Source organism: Octopus sinensis, linkage group LG6, assembly GCF_006345805.1.
Source record: "Octopus sinensis linkage group LG6, ASM634580v1, whole genome shotgun sequence".
Taxonomy (NCBI): domain Eukaryota; kingdom Metazoa; phylum Mollusca; class Cephalopoda; order Octopoda; family Octopodidae; genus Octopus; species Octopus sinensis.
The window spans coordinates 69,883,339-69,890,587 of record NC_043002.1 but is presented as its reverse complement, the minus strand read 5'-3'; the positions used below and the strand labels follow the sequence as shown (position 1 = coordinate 69,890,587).

General features: G+C 40.0%; 2 non-coding genes across 2 annotated transcripts; both read left to right on the top strand.

Moving 5' to 3' along the window:
• The first annotated feature begins 4,932 nt into the window (after window positions 1-4,932).
• Window positions 4,933-5,004, top strand: Trnaw-cca. Its single transcript has one exon. It is a non-coding gene; the product is annotated as a tRNA-Trp (tRNA).
• Window positions 5,005-5,952: 948 nt separating this feature from the next.
• Window positions 5,953-6,024, top strand: Trnaw-cca. The gene has a single exon. It is a non-coding gene; the product is annotated as a tRNA-Trp (tRNA).
• Window positions 6,025-7,249: the final 1,225 nt, after the last annotated feature.

The following is a 7,249-nucleotide window of genomic DNA, read 5'->3' as shown; positions in this document are numbered from 1 at the left end:
ATGTGCACCAAGAAACCAGGTTGTTGAACGTATAAATAGAACCATTCCAGCATGAATTTATAATAAACAGATGAAGGATAGTGGGAAATTGGGGAAAGAAGAAAATAATTTGTTAGAAACGAAACACTGGTGATTAGTTTGAAAATATAAGTACGTATATATGTGCTTGTCATCTAAATGTATGTATTGGGTATCTCTCTCTAAGTATTTATCTGTTAGTCAGTCAATCTATATATGTGTGTGCGCATATGTGTGTATGTGTGTGTAAATATATATGTAATGTATGAGTGTGTATATATATATATACATACATACATATATATACATACATATAAATATACATACATATATATACATATATATATATACGTACATATATATATACATACATATACATATATATACATATATACATATATATACATACATACATATACATACATACATACATACATACATACATACATACATATACACATGTGTATAAACATACACCACACACACACATCTACATGTACACATACGTAAACCCTACCTTTCATCTTTTCTGAGGATTTGATGTACTTCCTTATTTCCGGTGCTGAGAGAAGAAAACACAAGCGCTCCATCACTGACCACTCACTATATCCTGCAATTTATTCAGCATCATGACTCCCTGAAATATGTTTCCTCCAGACAGGCATTTCTATCACAATTTCCCTAATGCCTTCCCCACCACAGTCTCCATATTCCTCACTACTGCTCCCTTTTTTTTTTCACCCCCAAGACGTTTTCTCACTTCAAAATGAGTTTTTATAACCTCTTCATCCGTATTTTCTCAAACTATAACCTTTATATAATCACATTATTTCCTTTTGAAGATGGCTGATGGCTGATACAGTGAATTGCGTTGATACGTTTTCAAGGTGTTTGCTGATTTGAAACACGCACACACAAACTTATCGTTAATCGTTAATCGTTTACTTGTTTCAGTCATTAAACTGCGGCCATTCTGGGGCACTATTTTGGAGAGCTTTTAGCCGAATGAATCGATCCAAGTCTTTTTTTAAACCTGCGCCAATGTCCAACAGAAAAGCATAAATAAAGTGAGGGTCATGATTGGGATGTTTTTAAGGCATAAAAAATCCGTTTTAGTAGCAATATTACTGTTTTTATAGTTGATCTTATTAAAAGTAGCGAGCTGGCAGAATCGTTAGCACGCCGGGTGAAATGCTTAGCGGTATTTCGTCTGCCGCTACGTTCTGAGTTCAGATTCCGCCAAGGTCGACTTTGCCTTTCATCCTTTCGGGGTCGATTAAATAAGTACCAGTTACGCGCTGGGGTCGATGTAATCGACTTAATCCATTTGTCTGTCTTGTTTGTCCCCTCTGTGTTTAGAAGTGAAGGCGCATGGCTCAGTGGTTAGAGCGTCGAGCTTACGATCGTGAGGTTGTGAGTTCGAATCCCGGACCGGGCTGCGTGTTGTGTTCTTGAGCAAGACACTTTATTTCACGTTGCTCCAGTTCACTCAGCTGTAGAAATGAGTTGCGACGTCACAAGTGCCAAGCTTATCAGCCTTTGCCTTTCCCTTGGATAACACTGGTGGCGTGGAGAGGGGAGGCCGGTATGCGTGGGCGACTGCTGGTCTTCCATAAACAAACTTGCCCGGACTTGTGCCTGGGAGGGTAACTTTCTAGGTGCAATCCCACGGTCAGACATGACCGAAGTGGGGTCTCAATAATATTTACAAGAAAACAGCCTTCTGGATACATCACAAGAAGCAAACCGTTGTCATCGATGTAGTAGTGTCATGCAAGAAAAACGAAAACGTGACAGAAATGGAGAATACCGGCCTATATTTCGTTGAAAGTGAGAGGCGTTAGTAGTAGGCTTTTCCAGTCACACCTTGATCACTTTTGTTGGTAAGTTTTGGGAAAAGATGCAGCAGCTTTGTTTGTGGCATTCCTAAATGATGTACGAAGTGTGTATCATTAATTAAGATTTAAGTGTAAGTTGGCCCGGTGGTTAGGGCAGCGGACTCGCGGTCGGAGGATCGCTGTTTCGATTCCCAGACCGGGCGTTGTGTGTATTTATTGAGCGAAAACACCTAAAGCTCCGCGAGGCTCCGGCAGGGGGTAGTGGCGACCCCTGTTGTACTCTTTCGCCCCAACTTTCTCTCACTCTCTCTTCCAGTTTCTTGAGTAACGCTGCAATGGACTGGCATCTCGTCCAGCTACACAAACCGGGAAACCGGGCCCATGGGTCTGTCTGGGCTTGAAAAGGGCGCATAAATAAAAAAAAAAACTAATAAATCATTATTCAACATTATTCAATTTGTTTTTATCATCCTGTAGTATAAAGTTCTTATAGTGGAGGTAGATCGCACTAAATTGTAAAATAAAGTGTAAAGAAAAGGTAGACCACATGCAAAAAGAAATTTCAGAGTAGACAGGATACTGCGGCAGACCGCACGCTAAAGTAGCCCGTTTTATGAATGAAACTGGGTTGACAGAAACTGCGTGGAAACCTTCGAATAGATTGTAATTAAAAGGTCCAGTCATATACCAGTGGTTCGACTCGACGACTTCATTAAGGGTCCACGAGTGTGAGGAACGCTTACCGTATTTGATGGCATATAAAACATGCAAAAACATTAAACGCGCCCCAATGTCAGGTAAAAAGTTCTTGACGCATTAAAAAAAACAACCTTTATTAAACACACTATGTCACGTTCAATCTGCTGAGAATTGTGGAATACTCAGCCACTAACTCATTACTTCAAGAGCAGTAATTCAGTTGATTGGACAAGGGAATCTTCGTCATCGTCGAACAACGAAAATCCACTCGTTCAGTTGATAGAACGACTGAATGCTCATCGTCGAAAGTGACGGAAGATCCACTAATGCTTATGATAATGCTGGTATTGTTTAACCCCTGATCTAAGCAGATCATTTTCTTTCTTTTCTTTTTTTTTTCTCTGTGGTAAGTAGCTTGTTTACCAACCACATGATCCCAGGTTCAGTCCCACTGCGTGGCACCTTGGGCAAGTGTCTTCTACTATAGCTTCGGGCCGACCAAAGCCTTGTGAATGGATTTGGTAGACGGAAACTGGAAGAAGCCTTTCGTATGTGTATATTTATGTATATGTATATGTGTGTATATGTTTGTGTCTGTTTGCCCCACCCAAAATCGCTTGACATCCGACGTTGGTGTGTTTACGTCCCTGTTACTTAGCGGTTCCGTAAAAGAGACCGATAGAATAAGTACTAGGCTTACAAAGAATAAGTTCTGGTGTTGATTTGCTCGACTAAAGGCGGTGCTCCAGCATGGCCGCAGTCAAATGACTGAAACAAGTAAAAGACTAAAGGTTAATCAGAAGAGGTGTGGATGGTATCGCCCATTATGTCTTTTAAGGGATTGCCAAGATTAGTGGAAGGAAGAAAGAAAAGGAAATTGCAACAGACTAAACACAGCCAAAGATCCCTATGGATCACATAACGGCGTTAAACAGGGTTTTGCATAAGTCTGCCACCCTAAAACAGGAATGGTCTCTTCAACGATTTCTTATTTCTTTATAAGAAGGGGCTACACAAGGGGCTACACAAGGGGCTACACAAGGGGCTACACACAGAGAGGACAAACAAGAACAGACAAATGGATTAAGTCAATTATATCGACCCCAGTGCGTAACTATTATAAATTTAATCGGCCCCGAAAGGATGAAAGGCAAAGTCGACCTCGGCGGAATTTGAACTCAGAACATAGCGGCAGATGTAATACCACCCGTGCTAACGTTTCTGCCAGCTCGCCGCCTTTACCGTCTCGCCGTCCCTTCCACGATTTCTGCCAACCAAATTTCTCTCACAAGGCATTGATAAAAACCAAGGTCGCGGGAAAAAAACAAATAAAAAACTTGATTAAGGGGCGCAAGTATGGCTGTATGGTAAGAAGCTTATTTCCCAACCACATGGTTCCGAGTTAAGTCCCACTGCGTGACACCTTGGGCAAATGTCTTCTACTATAGCTTCGGGCCAACCAAAGCCCTGTGAGTGGATTTGGTAGACGGAAACTGAAAGAAGCCCGTCATGTATATATATATATATATATATATATATATATATATATATATATATATATATATATATATATATATATATATATATATATATTTATGTACGGGGTGGGGTACGCACATATATCTATCTGTGTGTAACTTTGTGTCAGTGTTTGTGACACCCGTAATCTAGTGGTTCGACAAAAGAAACCGATAGAATAAGTACCACTTAAAAAAAAAAGTACTGGGGTCGATTCATTCGACTAAAAATTCAAGGCGGTGCCCCAGCATGGCCGCAGTCTCGTGAATGAATCTGGTAAAACATACCGCAGTATAAGATCGAACCTGAACCATAGAGTTGCAAAGCGAACTGCTTCAATATACAGCCATGTCACAAAAAAAGACGTTCGAACTGGGTGTAACCTTGCCTGCCTTTATCCCAAAATATCCTTCCAGTTTTTGAGGTGGTTGAAAGTTATATTAGGAGAAATTGGCTGCGTTTTCTAGGGATTTCAACTGACCGCTTAGAGGCGCTCAGACATCCTGATTTTGGTATCGTTAATGATGATGAAGAGAATGAAGTACATAATGCTGTGTGTGTGTGTGTGTGTGTGTGTGTGTGTGTGTGTGTGTTGTGTGTGTGTGTGTGTGTGTGTGTGAGTGTGTGCGCGCGCTTGCGTTTTCTATCTTCTGTTATATATGATGTAATGTTCCTGGTCATTCATGTCATTCACTCTGAACGTAGACGGAAAACTAACAACAAAAACATTTCCTTTACAAAGCCAGTGACTGCTGATCGCCACAAAAAGTTGTCAAATATTATATAGACTTATAAATAAAAAGAAACTACATTAGCTACATAGATCAAAACACTATTGTTTGACAATTTGAATCTATATGGCCCTGTGGCGCAACGGTAGCGCGTCTGACTCCAGATCAGAAGGCTGCGTGTTCGAATCACGTCGGGGTCAGATTCATTTATTTTTTTTTTTTTTCCATTTTAGCGTGGTATAATATAGTTTACAACACTGTAACGTTGTCATACAGAGTAAAAGCTCATCAGAAAATCTACTAAAGATATTACTTGGAAATGAAGCCGTCAAGACAATCCGCATTTTTCCCCAAAATTTAAAGGTCAAATTCCCTAGTGCGTACTATATACGAGGTTAAAAATGAAAATTATTTTCTAAGCAATGCCCGAGTCTCTATTGCTGTCCGGCAATGTTTATTCAGAGGCATTTTGTGATGTCGGGCGCGAAAATACCTTAAGCTAAGCCTGAAAGCAATGAAGTCATAAAAGAATCATCTATAACTTGCAATAAGCTACATTTATCAAACGTTAGTACTGTTATTTCTTTATTTTCTGCAAACAAAATGCACAAAAAAAGCTGCAGGTTTGCATCATGTTATACATACAATAATAATAAAGGACGTTGCCGTATACATTTTTACAAACCAAGGACGTTATATAGACCTCCTTGACTCAAGTTAGAGAAGGGGTGCGTATTATACACACAGTTTGGGTTTTTCAGAGGTACAGCCCCCTAAAAATCCCCTGCGTATTATACTCAGGGGCGGACTATATGGTACACGCAAATACGCACACCTTGTTTCCGTCACTGGACTGTAGCCAGGGTGGAGCATTCCCTTGAATAGTTTCGTCGAACGAATCGACCCGGTACTTTATTTCAAGTCTAGTACTTATTTTATCAGTATCTTGAACCGAACCCCAAATTAAAGGAGACATAAACAAACCAACACCAGTTGTCAAGCCCACAAAATACCGCCACATATTTGCTTTACGAGACAAATGACAGTTAATCAAGACGAGAAATATCTCAAAAATATGAACTTAGATTTATATTAACTAATAGTTACATAAAGCAAAAAGGCTAAGGTTTTGAGCAGCAATTCCATGAGGCCCTGTGGCGCGACGGTAGCGCGTCTGACTCCAGATCAGAAGGCTGCGTGTTCGAATCACGTCGGGGTCAAACCTACTTTAATGCTTTTTCTTTTTTACAATGTCTTTTTTTAGTATGATATTGTTTATAACACTTCAACGTAATGAAATAGAGCTAAAAGCTAATATTACAGTGAGGCCTGTAATGAACACCCTAAGAAACGCTTCACCAACAATTCATGGGAGGGTTTTGGAGGTACAGTCCTTAGCTCCTACCTCCAGAGGGTCCGGTCAGAAGCAACCGTCATAAGACATCTCGACTGGATTTAGAAACAAAACAATTGAGGTCATGGATATTATTCAGCCATATCATTCTTGCCCTACGGCTACGTCTCCCTCCAGTTGCCACGGCTTGGAAAGTCTGTCCTGCGATTCTTTTCTCTGACATTCTAATCAAATGTCCGTAGTGTCAGAGCTGTGACCTCTCAAGACAGATAAGTAGCAGTCTGTGATCTGTCGTGACTCCCTGATCTCCAAGCTATGCACCCGGTTGAGTAACGTTATTCTAGAGATCCTTTAGAGGTACCGCATTTCGTCCGCTTGTATTAATATTCTTTCCGTCATTACTCAACATTCATGTCCAAGTATGATGATAGGCACGAAAATTGAATCTGAGATAGCGAGTTTGGCTTTTTTTGCCAATTTCTACCCTTTTAAGTAACGAATGCTGGCGAGAGCGCATTAATGTATTAGTACCTGTAATTCTAGCTTTCAAATCATTCTCCTGCCTTTGATCACACGTCAATACTGCCGCGAAATCTCGGTGGGATTCATTACTCTCTATAAATGACCTCCACAGCCGATTTCTTACTAAAAATAAAAATTGACTGGTACTCTATTAATCGAGCCCGAAAAGCTGAAAGGCAAAGTTGACTTTGACTGGATTTGAAATCAGTAAACAGAAATCTAGAATGAATATTGTGAATCATTCTGTCCGATTCTCGAACATCTTAGCCAATCGGCTGTCTTGTTTTTTGGTTTTTTTTTTTACCTCCCAATCAACCTTAACAAAGGAAATTCCAGCCGTAACTGCCCCGTCTTTAAGGCTTGTACAGTGCTAAATTATATAAAGCATTTGCTGTATATAGAGAGGGTCATTATGCCAATAACAACGCATGCACTCGTTTCATTATTTTACTTCTTTATTATTCGTCATTTGGTTAACTATTTCACTAATTACTAATTAATTGTTTCATCAATCATTAAGTTAAGCAGTTATTTCCGTCAAAGTCCTGTCTTCATCATTCACGACCTCT